General features: G+C 47.9%; 1 long non-coding RNA gene across 1 annotated transcript; it reads left to right on the forward strand.

Moving 5' to 3' along the window:
• Positions 1-4,485: 4,485 nt before the first annotated feature.
• LOC114015043 (uncharacterized) lies at positions 4,486-10,991 on the forward strand. Its single transcript, XR_003558767.2, has 2 exons — positions 4,486-7,078; positions 10,216-10,991. It is a non-coding gene; the product is annotated as an uncharacterized LOC114015043 (long non-coding RNA).
• The last annotated feature ends 8,215 nt before the right edge of the window (positions 10,992-19,206 follow it).

Genomic DNA, 19,206 nt, shown 5'->3' on the forward strand with positions numbered 1-19,206 from the left:
GATGTAGTCAATCTTAGCAGACTGGGAAGAGATGTCCTCAGAAGTTTGCTAGGAACAAACTCTGTAGCCACTAAGCTTTTTAAAGTTTAGCCCTGTCCTCAAACTCCATTCAATCGAAAATCTGAAATTAAATCCTATAGGTTTAGAACATACTGTTCAGCAAAAAGTAGAAATAAAAGCCCTTGGGTTTTAGCTACAAATTTACATCCTTTATACTCTTATATATTCCCTCCCTCTCAATAAATCCAATTCTTCCCTCAGTCCCTACTGAGCCTCAGATAAACAGTTTCTTCCACATCTCTTGGTACCAGAGGTCAAAAGGAGAGAAGACATGTAGCAGAACTAGCAGACCCCGTATTAGCTTAAATCTTTTACTTACAATCAGGCTAAAAAAATAAAAAGACGATATAAAAATTGGTTAATGAAACAAAAGAAGAATAAAACCTCAGGGATTTCAGTGAAATAAAACAAAACTCAGGTTATACAAAGTCAGCTAGCAGCGCTATCTGGTATTCCAGAGGTAAAGGAATAGCGTGGGGAGAAAGGGTAATTAAATTCCTCTGCCAAGTTCATTCCCGCTCCCCCACAACATGTTTATCGTTATAGTGATATAAATACTTCTCAAATCTACCTCATCTAGAATGTAGCTCATCATAGACCGTTAGACAAACAGAAATGTATGATTTCAAGGTAAGTAAGCATAATGGTGTAATATAAAGTTTTGTGGCTTTCAGTATGGTGATCTAGGAAGATGATCCTTGGTGTTTGACCCTAAATTCTCGTGAGTTTTGTTTTGGTGTTTATGTTTAAAAAAAATAATTCATAAAGCCAAAGGAGGGGGGGAACACCAGATGGAAGGTGTTAGACCAAAGGGAAGACACAGATGCAGAGGATGGTTTAGATCACTGTACAGAAATGTTTTGGGTAATTCTTTGTTTCCTGAATAATATTAATTGACACACTTCCTAATGGATGGATTTCCTGACCGTGTGTTTTGGCATGTAAAGTAAGTGTCTGAGTATATTTTCATCTTAGTGTCCTGTTTATAGCTAGGGTATTTTTAGCTTGACGGTTTCCAAGTTTTGCTATAATTTTTTTGTTCTTCATTGCAGTTACTTGATCTGTAAGTCTGCTTGTTTATATGAATAAATGTTTGTTCATTTATATAAACAGTATTTGAATGTCTTTCAATATAATTGCATTTCGTTCTTGGGTTGAGAAGGTAAACAGAGACAGAAGTGGTGTAATGAGAAGCCATGTTTGAGGCATGCAAAGTGCAGAGTAGAAAATCTTGAGTGTTGCTTTGCCTTCTTCCCTTTCAGAAGTGAACTCGGCCCATGCAATCAGTGGGGAATGCTACAGCTGCTGGTTTTGTGGCTGGGGTAATGAAATGGAGATGGAGCTGTGCACAAGACTTCTGCTGTCACCCTCTGCGTACTCAGTGCCACGCTACTTTCTGGCGTTGGCTTGTTTTTTCGTAGTGCTGTAGAAAAATAAATTCTCAAACTAGAATTTGACTGAGGTTGCTGCAGCCCTACCAAACATAGCTCCAGTATTTTATGTCTTTGTTAGCTGCTGAAGTCGTTGCAAATGCCAGGTTGCTAAACTGATGAAAGCCATTGCCTAGTTGCTTAGACCCAAACGTGTTCAAGTGCCAAATAAACACGTTGGCAATGGCTTCTTTGAAAGATTCAGAGAAAGCATACATTGTTCCCTTCAGTTCAGTGAGCAGATCATTCAAAATTAAGGCATAAATTGTGACATTAAAAAGGAAGATTGTTTGGATTTTTTTCCCCAGTTCTACAGTTTTGCTGGCAATAACAGCCAAAGATGGTTTTAATCACTCCTTATAAGTGATCTTTTCCTATTTTAATACATTATGTTAAATAACTTAAGTTTTGGCCATCCTAGAAAAACTAAACACTTCATTTCTTTTTTGTGAATTTTAATTCAGTTAAAGAATGCCATGAGATAGTTAAAGGAGTCGATAGGTGAACACCGAATTGTAAGCCGTGGTGATTCAATGCTTACTAGGCTGAGCTATTCACAGATTGGGTATTTCCATTCACTGGAAAGTATTCAATAAACTTAGTTCTGAGTTGGAACTTCAAATATTCAAAATTTCCCCTGAAAGGGAAATGCTGATTTATTTTTTCATTAAAAAAGAAAAAGAAACTCTTTTGTTTGGAGGTTTGGAGGGTTTTCCCCTCACCCATGCAAGAGCAGGAGGTAGGTGAGTGGAAGCCCAGGTGTGGTGGGGACACTGCAGAAACCCCCCTCCCTTCTCACCCCAGCACCATGGCCAGGCAGCAGCTGAGACCTTCAGGTCCAGGAATGGACGTGGTGGGGCTGGAAGGAGCAGATCTGCCAGGGTTATTGAAGGTTCATCAAGATCATTCGCAGATGCTTCAGCTTTACTCAATATTTGCAAAACAATGTTTTATGGGCGCAAGCCCCATGGGTTGCATTGGCAGCTGTGGAAATGTGGCTGCTAGGTAACACTGCAAATCCAAATGCAAAACCAGATTAAAATCTCTATCTTTGGATGAGCTTCCTGCTAGCTCTGTTGAATCGTGGTGAAAGTAGGAGACTTGAGATCACTTTGATGAAACTAAATCTACACTATTACCACAGCAAAGCAATCTGGGTTTGGGTGGGAGGCACAGAAAGGAGACAGACTTTCAGGTCCGGAAATTCTGCCTCAGGTCTGTAGCACGTAGGAGCCTGAAAACTTGTTGATGATTTTGGGGCTTTTTTTTCTTTCTTTCTTTCTTTCTTTTCTCCAACTGTGTTGGTTAGGTTAATGAAATCCTTTCTTTTTGCTTGCAAACCTTGTGTTGTTTATCATGACAGTATCCCTTCTACAGCTGTACTCTGATTATTGCCGAGTGGTCTTCTGAAGGTAATAACTCCGTGGAGAACTACAATGGCTGCTGTCACTGCAGAGCTGTAGAACAGCCAGTGTATTCTAGTAATACTCACTGCTCCTTGTTTTGCTTTTGCCAGAGTCCTGCAATTATTTTGATGACTCATGCACAAAGCGTCTACAAAGAGATGTTTTCTGGTTAAGCAGTACTTCCAGTAATCATACTCTTAGCTTATTACATTAAAGTTCTCCTCTGTTTAATTTGGCTCAAACTGCTAAAATGGACTTGGCTAAGAGCATGATGAGATTGAAAGCTTAGGGAGAAAGAGGTTTTGTTAAGCTCAGGCACAGTCACTCTTTGGAACCCGGACAAAATTTACTAAGCTAGATCAAAGGTTAGGAGCAGCTTGAACCAGGAGTTAAACTAATGTCTTGCTTTGGACATAGAGCTGGCCCTGCATCTTCTGTGCTAAAAACAAAACAAAACAAACAACAAAACCATACACAAAACCCCCTAGAAGAACAACTGAATGTGTTTCATGCGAGGAACAAATTGGTGTGTGCGATAGGCATCCTTTCCTATTGATGTAATGAAAGATTGATTAGATCCCGTGCTATCAGCAATTGCTGTCTCAGAACTCTGCACATGTACAGTGTAATTCTGTAAAGTTTGAAATACGAGAAATGAGGCATTTTTAAGGCACTTAGCTATACATTTGCCTCTTCTTAACCTGTTTTAATGTAGCAAGTTGAGACAAAGTCCACTGATTTTTGGGTTTTTTGACAATGACAGTGAGAGCACCAAAATTAGCTCATGTCTGTCTCTTTCCCCTGCTGGGGCCTTTCTCCCTCCTGCACTTCAAAGCCTCTTAGACTCACTAGTTTCCTTCCTTTGCACAAAATGTCAGTGTAGAAACTTCAGAAATGCCAGCTGCATACTTGTAAAAGGTGTGAAATTGCTCAGACCTTCAAATGTCAGAGTTGGCTACAGGGAAAGTTTTTCAGGGTATGCCTAGTTAGTTTTAACTTCACATCCTATCATGTTCTGGGGGAGTATTCACCTGTAGACAGCCTCGACTAGATCAGCAGAGCCATTAGTTGATGTTTTTCCACAGGTGATTTTCATAGGGCTTTTACTGCATACAAAACTTTGTGGCTGGTTTTCCTAGGAGGAATAAAAGGTAGGAAAACTGCTAACATAGCAGTCAGAGAAGGGCATCTGCCTCCCTGTGTGCAGGACTCAGAGGTCTGTGTTTGAGCTTGACTTGCAACAAAAACCCTGCAGCCTTGGAAACGCTGGGCTGTTTTTATTAGATGTTTAACGTTATTTTGTTTGAGATATGTGTGAAATGGTATCGATCATCCATACATATACATATTTATATTTACATATATATATAAAGCACCTATCACCATATTGATGAACATTCTTTGGAACCACTCCTGACAGCAGAGGTAAGAACAGGAGTCAGACTGTTAGTACCTCAGTGCTTCTGTTTCCAAACAATTTTTAAAAAATACTAAAAAAAAAAAAAAGACACAAGACTTTGCTGCCAGCCTGCCTGGCTGGTGTTTAATACTGCGTAGGTATTAAAGCTTAGGTAGAGCTGGGAGAGAATTGTCAGGCACCACCTCCCTGTGCTTTTCTGCTGAGCAGTGCCAGGACTGCACTCTTGGTGCAGGTTTGTCCAATGTGTAAAAAAATCTCTAGTGGAAGATTCTCCCAAATGTTCTCACTGTTGTATTCTCCTTAATTAGAAAACTCCCCCAGCAACTGACCTAAATTGATTTTGCTGCAAATTAAGTTGCCTTCTCCTCTGTCCGCCCCTCGCCAGGGGCCATGGTTCTTTAGCATCTGGTTATCTGGTTTGCACTCTGTTCATGCTGCCTCGAGTTCTGTCTCTGCTCTTCTCTGCTTTAAAAAAAAAAAAAAAAAAGCCTGCATCTTTCAACCTTATCTCCTAAGTTATGCTGTCTAAATCATTCATCATTCTTGTTGGCCTTCTCTAGAGCTGAGTGTGTTGCTATCTAAGCCAGACTGTCAGCCTCAAGCCAGCAGAACAATTACCTTATTTATGTCTTGGTCCTCTTCCCCCAAGTTCATCCAGAACGAGCAGCTTCTCCTTCTTTCTGTGGCAATGGATTGTTCTATAGCTGCTCCTCAGTTTGTGGCTTTCTGCAATGTCAGAGCTTTTTAGCAATGCAGCTGCCCTGTCAGTCTCCTTACTACAAAATTGATTTCTCTGGCCTAAGCAGAAAGCTTTTAACAATTTTATTGGATTGCACTTTTGTCGCTTGTGTTGCTGTGCCATTTGGAAAACTACTGCAATTTTTTTACAGTCCAATTATGTCCCTGAACGTCTTTCTGGCCATTCCTTCTTTGACAGAACCCATGGGATGCCTTCTTTCACACCATCAAATTGTTTAAAATGCTGAATGAAGCTGCTAACCTGACAGATTCCTGCAAAATAGCAGCATTCACTGTCCTGCTGGGTGGTCAAGTGCTCTTGAAGAGGCTTTTTTTTCAGCTGCATATCCTTCTCAATGATTAACTGTTGTATTTCCTCAAGCTGGTTTGAAGGATGTTGCCTCAGATGCTGCTCCTGTCAAAAAGGGGAAATGCTTTGGTGTGACACAGACTGTTCTTGATGGCTGGTAAACAATGCAAAGAAGGGATAAAAAACCCCTGTTTACTCTGTTCCAGAATTACTCTAGGGATGAAAGTTGTACGAATGGACCGATAATTTCTTGGATGCTTCCTTTCTGAAGACAAACATAATGTTTGTCCTTCACTTTCCAAAGACTTCTGTTTTCTGCAGACCTCAAAGAAAACTGCCTGTATTTCAGGTTGCATCAGTGTTTAGATCATGATGTGCTGCAGGATTAATAAGGCCCTGCCCACCTGCAGACATCCGCTTTATCTGAACGTTCTCCAGCCTGTTCATCTGGATGTGTGTTTATTTGCTTGTTAATTTGCTCTGCTTATGGATGATCCTTTTTGTAAAGTTTAAAACAAAAGAAAAATTGACTGCACCAAGCTGCACTGCAGCTCGTTCTGATCTTTCCCATCTGGTCATGAGCCTGCTCATCATCTTCCTTTAGCTTGTAAGGTATCCAGAGGCTCTTTTCTTGCCTGTTTTGTCCCCTGTTAATCAGGACTCCTTTTTGCCTGTTGCTCTCATGCCCCCAGTTGTGCTGGAAGCCGTGGTTCAGAGCCTGGTCCCGGCTGGGGTGAGGGCTGGAGGGCAGAGGAAGCGCATGCTCAGGGCAAATGAAAAGCATCACCACTTACCAAGACAGTGACCACAAATTACAGTGTATACAAAACAGGCTTTATTGCCAACTGCCTGCCAAGCCAGGTTTTTCCTTCTGGTCTTCCGTCCTCATTACTCTACCAAATATGGTCCAAGTGCCTGGTGGGAATGTGGGGAGGCAGAACCCTGCCGGTGTGCACGTCAGCCGGTTCCAACATTCAGCGTTCCCCTGCTCAGCGTGCTCTCAAAAGTGGTTTGATGTTGCTCCTAGGTAGTTCACTGGCCTGTTTTCTTTACACGCTGTGGTTTTTTGCACTCATCAATGGTAATTTTGAAAATGTTAAGAAATTTTTTTGAAAGTGCATGTGATGCAGATTTTTTGTTCTGTTGCTGTGCTCTTGAAGTAGAACAAAAATGGGAAGTGTACACTAAAAAGCAGCAGCCAGAGGGTTCAGGGCTCTGTTTGTGCGTATGTAGGATGCACTGTAAGTGTAAGAGATTTTCAGCTTGCTAGGGCACAGCTTCATGATACTGGTCCTGAAATGGTCTTACTTACACCTACAACCTTTTATTTTACCTGTAAGTGGGGAAGCTGTATAGCAACTTCTTAATGCACATGGGTTTTCTGATGCTCAGTTTATGCAAGACTTCCAGAGCTGCAGATTGACCGTAACAACGGGGTGGTCCATGCGGATTTGTGGATGTTAGTAACACTGGGATTAGAGTGGATGTCTCTCCCTGGGTGATGGAGGTGTAGTTTACACAACCCAAAGCTGATTCAGCTGTTTGATACTGTGTTGCTTCCTCTGGAGGAAATGTAACACCCTGCCTGGGACTGGGAAATGTCATTTTTTACTTTTTTTTTTCCCTAAGCAGCTAGGAAGAGGAAGCAGCCAAGAGCTTTGTCGCTATTGCAGAGCAGACCTTTGCTGAGCTACTTTCCCTCCCACGGGTACAGGTAGGCAGCCCAGAAAGGCTGGGAATAGAGTTCCCAGTCCCTCCAGCTGGGAAGGGGCTGAGGGGCTGGTGCTCAGCCTGGCCAGCCAGGGCAGGGAGCTGGGGGCAGCTGGGCTCTGCTTGCTGCAGCCAGTTCCTCCCTGGGCATCTCCCGGGTGCTCTCCCTGGGCACCAGCCTTGCAGCTCTTCCTCCATCTGTACTGACCCAGCTCCTGAACACCAGCATGCTTGGGAGAAACTTTCCTCCTGTAATGGGCATAAAGTGTCTTTCTGGATGATCTGGAATGCAACCCTGATTCTTCATATTTAAATAACAGACATGACAAAGCAGAGACATTTTCTGAATTATTTTATAAACATGCTTCTGCTTTTATTGTCCTTCTATTAAATTTATCTCCGGACCTGTCAATTGTGTTTCCACTTTTATTCCCTGCTAGGTCAGATAAGTGAAATATGCTTGCAAAAGAAACATTTTCTGTGGCATGCATAGCTTGTGATACAAGGAGAGGCTTGTTAGCAGATCTTCCTAGCCAGGCCCCTGCCACTATTATAAATGAGTTTTGTGCGGCCTCTACAGGGACTGGTGCACAATTAATGCTTTTATTGCACTGCTTAACTGTTATGAGATGCCTCTGAATGAGTGATAGAGAAACAATTAAGGAAACTTGCTGTTGTCCGTAAGCTAAAACAATACATTTTATTTTGTAGTCCTGCTTTGAATCCTGAGTAGCAGGAGTAAATCCTTCCACTTGGGCGGGGGGTGGGGGGTGGGGGGGGGCACGGGGAGAAAAAAACGAAACTCAAACTCTATTTTTCGAGCTAGATCCAGATAAAATTGAAAGCTTTATAGCATGTTGTATCTCCAGAAGCACAGAATCCAAACTGTCTGGTCAGGACTGATGCAACACAGATACAGATGGGACTCATTATACTGATTCCTCGTGCCCCCCCCCCCCCCCCCCCCCCCCCCAGCTTCTTTGCCTTTTTGGTGCAATCAGGTCGGTTCCTGGCTCTCGCTTTGTAATAAGGAAGATAAAAGCTTTGCTTTCTAGGGGAAGCTATAGCCATTTGTCTTCAGGATGTGGAGCTCTGGGAAAATGTCAAACACTGTGAGATTCGTGGCAGGCCATGGTGTTACTTGCACCTCTTTTACAGATACTCTGCGGCAATGCTATTGCCAGCTGCAAATGGGGCATGTCTGTCTGTAGTTATTAATGCTGGAGGCTAACTAGCTCCTGGGGAGAGCTTGGGCTCCTGTTGCATTTTATTTTTGTAGCTCAGAGGGTGGACAGGGGGAAAAGCATCATACTTTGCCTGCCAAAGAAAAAGGCTGTGAGCACTGAAGTGACTGAAGCCTCGATTCCCCGGGGCTCGTGCTGCATGCTCCCTGCCAGCCCCTTGGCAGGTGGATGCGCTGCCAGCCCTTGCCTGGGATGTGTTCACGGGGCTCATCCCTCTCCATCTTCACAAGCTGGTAGCAGCAGAGCGATGGCAAAGCCCTTTCAGCCCTTTAACAAAGTCAGCTGAAAGTGGCCTGAAGGTCCAAAAGTTACTGCGGAGAGGAGACGGTGTGCTCAGCCCCGCCGCTGCACCTCCGAAAAGTCACGGTAACACAAGAAATGGAAATGTAAAATCTGAGTGCCAAGGTGACTAATGACCAGAGAGGGGGTGACACTGTCACCAGCCGTGAGACCAGCAGGCAGGGCCAGCATGGGGGGGGGACAGAGCTAGTGTCATCCACGGGGAGATTGTCCCTGTCATGCATGCGTTCGGGATTCTTCTGTGGCTGCGGGTTTGTTGATTGTGTTTTATTGGGACGGGGGGGTCTTGGGGGTAAGTTTGTTGTTTTGAGGCGAGGAGGGGTGTTGGGTTCGGGCTTTGTTTTGTTAAACCGATGGTTTAGAAAGGTGATTGGTGGGAAGGCAGCGCCAGCCAGCCCCGCGGGCGCGGCGGGGCAGCAGCGCGGAGCCGACGCTGGGGGGCAGGAGCCGCCCGCCGAGCTGCCCCGGCCCCGCCGGCACCGGCTGCGCTGCGCGCCCCCACGCGTGTCCGGGACCCCTCCCCTGCACGCCCGGCCATCCCTGCACGTGCCCTGGCACCCTCTGCGCGCACGCAGCCCACCAGTGCCCTGGCACCCCCTGCATGCACCCAGTCCCCCAGCCCACGCGTGCCCTGGCACCCTCTGCGCGCACCCAGCCCACCAGTGCCCTGGCACCCCCTGTGCACACCCAGCCCACACGTGCCCTGGCACCTCCTGCGCCCACCCAGCCCCCCATCCCACGCGTTCCCTGGCACCCCCGGCGCACACCCAGTCCCCCAGTGCCCTGGCATCCCCTGCACACACCCAGCCCCCCAGCCCACGCGTGCCCTGGCATCCCCTGCGCACACCCAGCCCCCCAGCCCACGCATGCCCTGGCACCCAGCAGCCTCACGGCCAGTGCACAAGGGCTGGGCGTGCAGGAGTTCTCCGGGGGGTGTGTGTGCAGGAGTGCTCGGGGGGATGCAGGTGTGCTCGAGGTGTACGTGCGCATTGCAGGGCACAGCCAGCGCCAGGGCTGATGCTGGGTACCCAGCGTGGCGGGTGAGCAGAGGGAGCGCATCCCTGCAGCTGTTTGAGTAAACTGGGGGATGCCTGTCTGGGGGGGCATTAACAGCTCCAAAAACTTCTCAGAGCACAGGGACCTTTCCTCTGGGCATGTCCATGGTCTACAGCCTCCCACCAACCTCCTGCCCTTGTGTGAGAGTCCTCTGGCTCTTCCTGCTTCTCCACTTGTCCACAGCCCTCATCCCAGGTACTGAACAGCACCCGGAGAGACCAGAAGGGGCTTTGGTCAAGGTGCAAAATGCAGCCCAAGGGTGAGAGGGGAGCAGACAGATGGATCGGACCCTCATCATTCACCTACAGATCCATCTCCTGAAATTTATTTTTTTTTTTTTTTAAGAAAGTGCAGTGGGTGAGAGCTACCCATGGTTGCATTACACAAGAGTTACCCAGTGCCAGCAACAGGTCTCACATTCCCTTTTACAGGGAGGGCTCTTGCAGCCACCTTCAACCCTTACTCCCTGGCAATAGCCAGTCCCTGATACTTCAACACAATCTGTTTGTTTTGCTTTAAACTGAATCTGTGTTTCTAACAGGCAAGACTGAGCAGCCTGTGACCAGCCACTCCTGGATGTTTGACAACGTGCTACACCCACCCTGCTTTAGGGTTCCCAGTAGCAGAACATGGGCGCTGTGGTCGAGCAGCATGTGGCACTGATGAAGCCACCTCTGCCACTGCACATCTCCCCGCAGTCGCAGGTTACATCTGCACCATCACGGGCATCCCATGGGATTGTGGACATCCAGCGCTGGCACCTGGAGGAACATCTGTCAGCACAATACAAACATGGTTTCTGCTTCTGCCAGATCAAGAGAAATTAGTGCGATGAGACAAAGAAATAGGAAAGGACCTGGAGCTGCTCTGCCAGGAGAGCCGGAGGCAGCAAAGGTAAAGCACCCTTCGGAAGTCCCTGAGGGGCAGAGGGCAGAGTGGGGTGCCCAGGCCCTGTTCAAAAGCCTGAGATGACAGGGAAGGGTGACATTCTATTAAGAAGCCACTAATGACCATCTCTTTGGCATTTCCTGAAAACTTCGTACGTTGGCTTTGCCTCGCCATCAGCCTTGCCTTGCCGTCTGCCCGGGAGCGCTCTGATGTCAGCAGCCAGCAATCCTGCTCAACCGGCCCAGCCTACAATTGCCTGAGACCCAGCTAATCTGCCGTCTTATCTCTCCTCCGCCCCCGAATCGCCATCCACTTCAGGCATCAGGGGGAAGCTAATAGACTATTGAGCTTCCTTTTCGTGCTCAGACACCTCGTGTGACTTGGCTATTTTCTCTCATTTCTGTTTCCTAAACAACTCGGCTTCAAAGACGGTGCTGGTGCAGGTGTCAGTGCTGTGATAAATATCTGGCAAATAACAGGGGGAGAGGCCGTGCTTCACCAGGTGCTCGCTGCCTCTCCGAGAGACCTGGTTGCCGTTTTGCAGCCTCTCCCAGCTAACCAGAGTGAGAGGGAGTACAGGCGCAGGACATCATGGGTTGCTGCTTGCCTTCCCTCTTCGCCCTTGTCCCCAAACCAAAGGGAAGTGGGGACTTTTGGGTGGAAAGGGCCAGTGTGGAGTGGGTTTCCAGGGAATGGGATCTTTGCACCGTTTCTCAGAATGGCTTTTGTAAATGAGAAGGGCAGATGTCTGTGGAAATGGTCCCCTGGTTTGAGGTCTGGTCCAGAGGGGAGGCTCCCACCTCCACCTTCCCTCACCCACTAAGGGCTGACTCTCACCCTTTTCCTTCTCCACCCTGCAGAGCGCTGGACCACGCATGCTGCCAGCCTGGGTTTTCCTTTCCCAGGCTGGAAACACAGTGGAAACTTGGAGGGAGGCAGGAGATGTTGAGCTCTTACCCTGGCACCAAGTGGAGCAAACTAATCCCTCCACCCGTGCCATCTTGCTGGAGTGAGAAAACAGGAGCAGGCTGGAGAGAGCTTGTCACAAAGGCCCCCGTCCCTTTAATGCCCAGAGAATTTCAGGGAGCCCTGCAGGAAAGAAGCCATAGCCCTGCCCATCAGCATGTGCCAGGGGCATGCACTGAGCCAAGGGCCAGCTGGGCATCACCCTTGTCCCTGGCAGGGAGACACGCAGCCAGGTCTGCACCAGCCACCGGTAGAGGCAAGTCTCAAAAACCAGCCCTGGGCAGAGAGTCCCCTACGCTGGGCCCCAGTGAACCACACTGGGTCTTTCTGTACCATGACCTGCTCTTCAGGTCCCTCCTTAGGAAAAAAGCCCGGGCTGGGGGAATAACTGGGGCAAAACTGAAAGGCTGAAGAAGCTGTGCTGTAGGATGCATCAGGGTGTTCACTGAGGTGATTGAAAGCAGGGGCTGCAGGCCATGCATGCAAATGTCCACACGGGTGTGTGTGAACTTTGGCGTTTCTTTTTGATAGAGTACCAGCAGTTACATCCATCTGGCACGAATTACTCCAAAATTCAGGCACTTGCATGCCACAGGAGTACCAGCTTGGGCACACTGCAGACAGAGGGAGGCAAGGTGCTAGAGCTGGTAGCAGAAGCATGTTAATCCAAGTGGGTTAAACGGGATCCACCTATACAGGCACCTCTGGAGCACAGCAAAGCACCTACAGAAACCACCCTGCAGAGCACTGGGGAAATCCAGGGGAAGCGCTGCAACTGCAGGTGAGGTTCAGTGTGGTCACTGCTGCAGCGTGGCGGGGCTGGACGGCCAGGGCTGTGCAGAGCCATGGCGGGGACAGGGAGGTGGGTGGGAAGCAGGATATGCTGCCAGGCCCTTACCTGCCCAACGAAAAGTGCCACTTCAGGTGGGAAGCACCAGGAGAAGCTTCAATCTATTTCAGCTATAATTAGCTGGGAGATGAATGCAAGTGTGCAGGCAAAGCTGCAGGAGTGCCCATGTCTGTCTAGCCTGGACGTGATGAGTTCCTGGGGACGTTGCCTGTGCTGGGAGCAGGAGGGGTGGGAGTGATACAGGCGCAGGGGCCACCGGGATTTGGCGTGAGGAATCCCAGCATTCTGGTGAGCGCAGAGCCACAGGTCCTGCAGTACTGTGTCATGGTATGTGTCTCTGCCAGGGGCGATCCACCGCTGCTGGCCATGTCGCTGCTCCCTCTACAGCCCTACACCAGGGAAAAAGAGGTTTCCACCCCCTTTGCCCACCACTTCAGGGAGAAGTGAAAGAAAAGCACTACAGATCAAAGCATAGCCACAGTGGTTGTCCATCCCTGTGGTAGCATGACCTTGCCAACAGCAGGCAGTTCAAAATCTACTTGTTAGGCTGGGACAAGCCAGTCAGCAGCCAGAAATGCATCGATCAGAGCAGCCATAAACCACCAGACCGCAGCATGGGAAGACATGTCAGAGAAGACATTTAGGATGACAAACTGGCCAGGTGGGAACTACCTAATCCATGGGGGCATCAGACCAAATATCTGATGGCTGGGCCTGTTTCTCAGGGCTAGGTGCTGCCTCTGAGCAGCTCATGGGCTGCAGAAGAGCTGTGGGAAGCAGCTGAAGTACACACCTCCATGGACTGGAACCATGTTGGGCCAGTCTGGGTATGCTGCTTGTCCTTTCTGACCTCACACTTGTAGACTGGTGACCCATCTTTCCCCAGGAGCTGGTAGGGGAGGGAGAGCACTTTGCAGGGTTTCCCCTTGGCAGGGGGATGTGGAGCAGGGAGGACATTCAAGGGCATCTGCTCACCCTGCCCAGCAGCAGCCACACCATTCCCTCATCCCCATGTCAGTGGCACAGGCGTAGGCAGCGTGGGCAGATACCAGTGACAGAGCTGAGATGCCATATGCACCTTGTTCTGCTCACTGGGCTGTATGGCCCAGGCTAGTACCTCCTGCCACTGCAACGTTTTTCCTGTTACTTAGCCTGCCTCTGAAAAATTCACTTCATTTGTTTGCTGGCTTGTTTTTGTTACACGTGCCTATATGGCCCAGGCCAAACAGTTCATCCTTTTGGCTTGTGCAAACCCTTTCAGGAGGCTGGCTTGTTCCTCTTATCTCTGAGTTGACGTTGTACCGAGTCAAGCATTATTTTGTCACAATCTTTCTGCTTGGCACTGTTGCCCTTGAGCCTTCCCTCTTCTCCTCCTCTGACCTTTTCAGTCTGTCAGCATCTTTCCTGACTTGCCCTGCCACGAGCACAGGCTTTTTGAGGTGACACTGTGCTTCATCCTGCTTGGCTTGCACAAACTCCCAGATCATCTAGTCTTCTGTACCCATCGTGGTATGGGCAGAAAGTGGAAAGTTCTGCCTCTAGCAGTCCTATACATTTTCCTGTGTGATCCATAAATTGCCATTGAAACTGTAGAACAGTATAGTCTTGCTTTCCTTTGAGTGCAAAGAGAGGACAGGTGCAGGAGAGGGGGAATGGAAAGAGAAGAGATTCCCTGTTGTGCTGCATGGGAGCAGTCAGACCAGCACAGCGCAAAACTGCAGCACATCAAAGTTTCTTTCTTTAAATGGCAAAAAAACCCCAGTTATTTTTGCAAGAATGCACAGCTCTGCTGGGTTTGTTTCCTCCTTGGGGTTACAAAATCTGCTCCTGGGCCCCCATGCAACAGTCTCAGCTGTGAAGTCAAAGCCTTGCTCTGGTGGGATGCTCTTATAGTAGGGAAGCTTTCAGGGAGTTTGCTTTAACCTTACAAAGGAAGGGTGAGCCCACCTTTTCGCAGCTTTGTTGTACATTTTGTCCTACATGCCGTAAATACAGTTTTCGTCCATAAAATCGGTGTGTGAAATAAGGTTAGTCACAGGACTTCCTGGCAAAGCAGCTCACAAACAAGCTTTCCTCACTTCCCTCTTGTGAAAGTTCAGCTCTCCTCTGCTGCGCTGACTTCTTTGTTTCCCTCTTCTCCCAGTTATCCCCTGACTCCCATTAGTATCTGAGTCAGTCTAGTAAACATTTCGCCCCGTGGCAGCCTCTCCAAACACAGCAGGAAGATCAGGCTCTGGAGTGCACTCTTGACACATCTCTTGGGGAATCCTTTTTCACTCACCGGTGGGTTATTTCGCTGTTGTTCCTCATTCACACATCAAGAAAGGGGGAACCAATAGCCCATGTATTCAGCAGCTCATTAGCAGTCAATGGCAATAGGGTCTGCAATGCTTCCTCTTCCCTTCTTTCCTTTCTCACTCATCTCCTCCCCATACTTTGACCTTTGTAGTGGCAGTTTCCTGGACTGGGTGTGCTGTTCAACATCTGCTGGTAGAAGGTGGTACTTAACTAGGTCTCGCCATTTTTTACGCTTCACTGAAAAATACGCCCACTTTCCTGGATGCAAAGGTGGTCAAGCACTAGCACACACGAAGGATGCACCAACTGTTGTGCATTTTATAGATGCAGCCTTCCAGCACAAAGGTCATACTGTCACCATCATGGCATTTACAGTCTCACCAGTAGCCTTGCTGGCCTTGACCCACGTGTTTATGTCTGACTTCCTCGTCAGCACAAGGGATAAGTGTATGTAGCAGTTGGACCAGATAGAGGAGAGCTCCCAAAGCAGCCAGGAGAGATGTGTACTTATGAGTCATCTGCTCTTTGGTTGCTCCTACTTGGCAGAAAAATGACTCCGTACACACAGGGTTGTAGTGGAAATTTCCCTTCCTTGCTGCAGCCTCTGTCATTGAACCCACTTAGATCCACACAGCACACCACACTGGTGCCTTGGCTTTACCCATTCCCCCAGGGAGACCCTGGTGCTCGCATGGAGTTATGTTTTACCTGCCAGGCTCTGCCTGTACCAGTCTGATTGCGGAACTGGGACTGAGAATTGTCAGCCCTGTCGTCACCCCATTTGCCCCCCGGCTAGTCACAGCTGTGCTGGCAGCTGGGTTGGTTTGCAGCATTGCTTGAGGGTTCATTTCCTGGAAACACGAATTGTGAAGACAGGAAATTTTCCAGATCGCCCTACTTACATGTTCAAATGGAGATGAAAACCCAGCAGGATTTTCTGGTAGCCCTGTTTCTTGTTTTCATTTCTGTTATCCTTTTACCCTGTCTTAATGGAACACTAGCAAAACTCTAAACTGTCCTTACCTCAGCTTCAGATTGCCCCCCCTTTCCCTCTTACTGTCCTTGCTGAAGCCTTAAGCATCTCCTGGTTTTCTCTACACAGCAGCCACCATCTGTGGTGTCTAGCAGCACATCCAAAGCCGGGCGCTTGCTGTTCTTGTCGAGTGACAGCCCAACTGGGACACAGATGTTGAGCCTCATTTCCCACAATCCAGTTGCTTTTGGACATTTTTCCAAGAGATTTGTTCCATTGTCTCCTCTTGCTCAAGTTCCCTTTTAACAACCAGCTCAACTCAGTATGTCTTTTATGCAAACAGCAATTTCCTTTTGAAGCTCTCAGTGAAGGCCATGTTTGTCACTTAGTGCTCCGGAGGAATTAGGGTAAATTGGACCGGAGACAAGAATCTCTCTGTTCCCTCTCCCAGAAAGGTATCGGATTCCTGCATTTCATGTGCATTTCTGCTCTGAAAAGGAGCTCAGTAACAGTGGTATTATCACACTGTCTCTTCACCTTGATTCCTGGCTCAGCCACATCAAATTCACTCATTAAAAAGACATGTTACCAGTGTTACTAAGTTGCTGTTGGAGGCTCAGGTGGGTCTCCATGAGCCAAGCTGTGGTCTTCCCCCTGCTAAGGCATCATCATTAATATTAAAAAAAAAAAAAAAGAAAAAAAAAAAAAGAAATACAGCACTGTGGTCCACCGGCTGTAACAGCCATACCATCCTGATGGTTAGAGTTCACTGCTCCATTTGGACTCAGCTGGACATTGTGTCACAGCACTGCCTTCTGCAGGGATACAGGAATGCAGCGCTAGAAACAGGGAGCAGAGAGGTTTGCATTTAGTGTCCCAGTTTGGCCTTGCAGAAGCTGTACGCAGAGGAAAAGGCAACGGGTCTCTGCCTACCCTGACCGCTCCTCAGGGAATTGCATGTGAAGTGAAAGCCACCAAATGCACATCCGTCCTTGCATGGGTTCCAGGGAGAAGTGCTTTTCCACAGCTGCATCCCGCTGCTTTCTTCCACTGCCTGCACTGGGGCAACTGGGAAGAAACTGTCCATGGGCTGGGGTGATGAGCACATGCCCCAGCCACATGGAAGGAGCTACGGTGCCGCCATCTCTTCCTATCTGCCAGCATCACTGCAGGGGTGGTGGATTTCTAAGCCGTATGCCTCCAAGGGAACTGTGAAGTTATTTCTAGCTTTGACCAAAGTTTTGTCTTCCGAGCGTCCCTGTCTCTGCTCCCCACGGCGCTGTGGCCGCTCCGCCAGCCTGTTTTCAGCAGGTACCGATAGCTGTGATGTGCCAGGAGCCCTTGGAGGGCTGCCTGTGCATTTTGTGAGCCCTGTTGCCACGATACTGAACGCAGAGCAGATGTTTATTTCAACAGAGATGGCTTTGATTCCTTTTCAACTTTTCTCTCAAGCTGCCATCATGTGTGAATACTTCTTCCTGGGAGCCAAGCGCTGTCAGAGCCCAACGGGCAGGCGCTGTCGCTGCAGCCAGTGTGGAGGGGAACAGGGTTGGGAGGCGTGTGTCAGAGTGGCACGAAGCGAGCTGGTGGCCCTGGCCTCTCAGGAGGGGTGGCTGAGGCTAGGGGAGACAGGCTGGAAATGTTTCTGTGCACACGCATGTGTGTGTGCAGGTACACGTGTTTGCGCGGCTCCGATTTGGAAAGCCTGAAAGCCTGGCAGGGCTGTGGAAAAGCAGTCTTCCCACAGCTAGTGCTCCCAGCAATTCATTTTTCTCTTTTTCTTTTCCCTCCCAGTCGCCTTCATCAGATCATTGCTGCCTTGCTGCAGACCAGTGTGACTGGGGGCCAAGCTGGTGAGACCATCCTCTTCTTGAGAGCAAGAGAAGCCAGGCACCAAAAAATACTGAGGATATGATGGAAGAAGTAAGGACATCTCTTTCTTTAGGACAGTAATTCCAGGTGAGAAGTACTGAGAAGAGATACCACTTCTTCTCCAATTTATTTTTTCCCTTTTCCCTTCCCCTTTCCTTTCCTTTCCTCCCTAGTTTTCCTGTGGAATCTTGTCAAAATTATCCCTTTATTTTGTCTCATTCCTTTAACCCATTTTGTGCCTCTTTCTCCCCACCCTTTTCTTGGGGCTGGTGGAAGCGGGTTCTAGGAGCAGCCTGCCCCCACAAGGACCCTGCCAGGAGCCCTGCCCAGGGCTATCGGCCTCATGCCCCTTTGGAGCGGGTGCTTTGTTAGTATAGGAATTCCACCAGAACCAGCTTCTTGTTGCTGTTCCCTTATATAGAAATGGTTTTAATTCTATAAATACTGTATGTATTTTACTTAAAAAAAAAAAAAAAGGAAAAAAAAAAAGTCAGACCAGCTATTCAAAGGCACTGTGCTGATGGGGCTGGCGTTTTGTTTGCCCACTGGCAGGGCCTCTCACTCACTTCCTTCACCCCTTCCACTGTTGTGGCCAAACTATTTTTGGTATTCCAAGAGCGCAAGCTTTGCTGAAATTTTGGTTTCCTGCTAAGGGGGAAATTAGAGCAGGGAAGGACTCTTATTTAAAAGAATAAAATAGATTTGCAAGCAGGGAGAATACATGAGAACACCAATCTGCAAAGAACCATGTTCTGTGATGTTAAACTACTGAATTGGATATAACAGCCTATAAATACATATATGTGTGTGCGTTTGTGTATGGTTTATTTTACAGGTGGAAGTGTAAGCAAAGTATATTCGTGCTAAAGAGGTCAGAGACATAACACTCACCCCATCTTAACTTATGTTGCAATCTTGGAAGCACAGGACTATCCTACAGAAGACTGGCTTCTTTAAGCCAAATACTGTATTGAAATAGGAAATTCACCAGTACAAGGATCTTTTTGTGAGGAAGGTGGAAAGTTTGCCCTTGAACTTGTGAACATTCAATTTATCATAAACTTTACTCACATAATGACTCACCATTCACTGCACTAGTACGATACACATTCACTATTAGCTTAGTACCTGTGTAAAGACAACTTACTGATTTATTTTTTTTTCCTGTTAAGGAAGACTAAAGATGATGTCAGCGAAGAACTCCCAGGAAAGAAATTAAACTGTGCTACAGACTCATGTAGTACCATGGGCACCATGTCTGCTTGCCCTGTTAGCAGGTAGCCCTGCCTACCATTGCAGGACAGTTCCTCCCATCTCAGCTGGATACTCTTTGGCCAAACGTTAACCCCCCCAGGTTGAAACTTCAGCATGGGAACAGGTTGCTCACAGGAGAACAAAGCTTGTCTGCCACAACAGCTCATCCCTGGCTGGAGCCCGTGGCAGGGGCTTAGGGAAGTGCATGAGGACAGTGAGAAGGGGCGATGCTTGCACCTGCCTGCAGGGATTTGTAGCTCACGTACTTCCTCAACCAGAGGTGCTAGTTTTATAAATAGTATTTCCCAATGTTGGGGTTTTTTTTCTATTAAATTGTCCAGTCACTTTTGGCCTGTAGCAAGGACTTCACCAGCTTAACTATACCCTGTGTGAAGAAGTGCCTACTTCTATTTGTTTTGAACTTGGCACCT

This window comes from Falco cherrug, chromosome 15 (genome assembly GCF_023634085.1).
Source record: "Falco cherrug isolate bFalChe1 chromosome 15, bFalChe1.pri, whole genome shotgun sequence".
NCBI lineage: Eukaryota > Metazoa > Chordata > Aves > Falconiformes > Falconidae > Falco > Falco cherrug.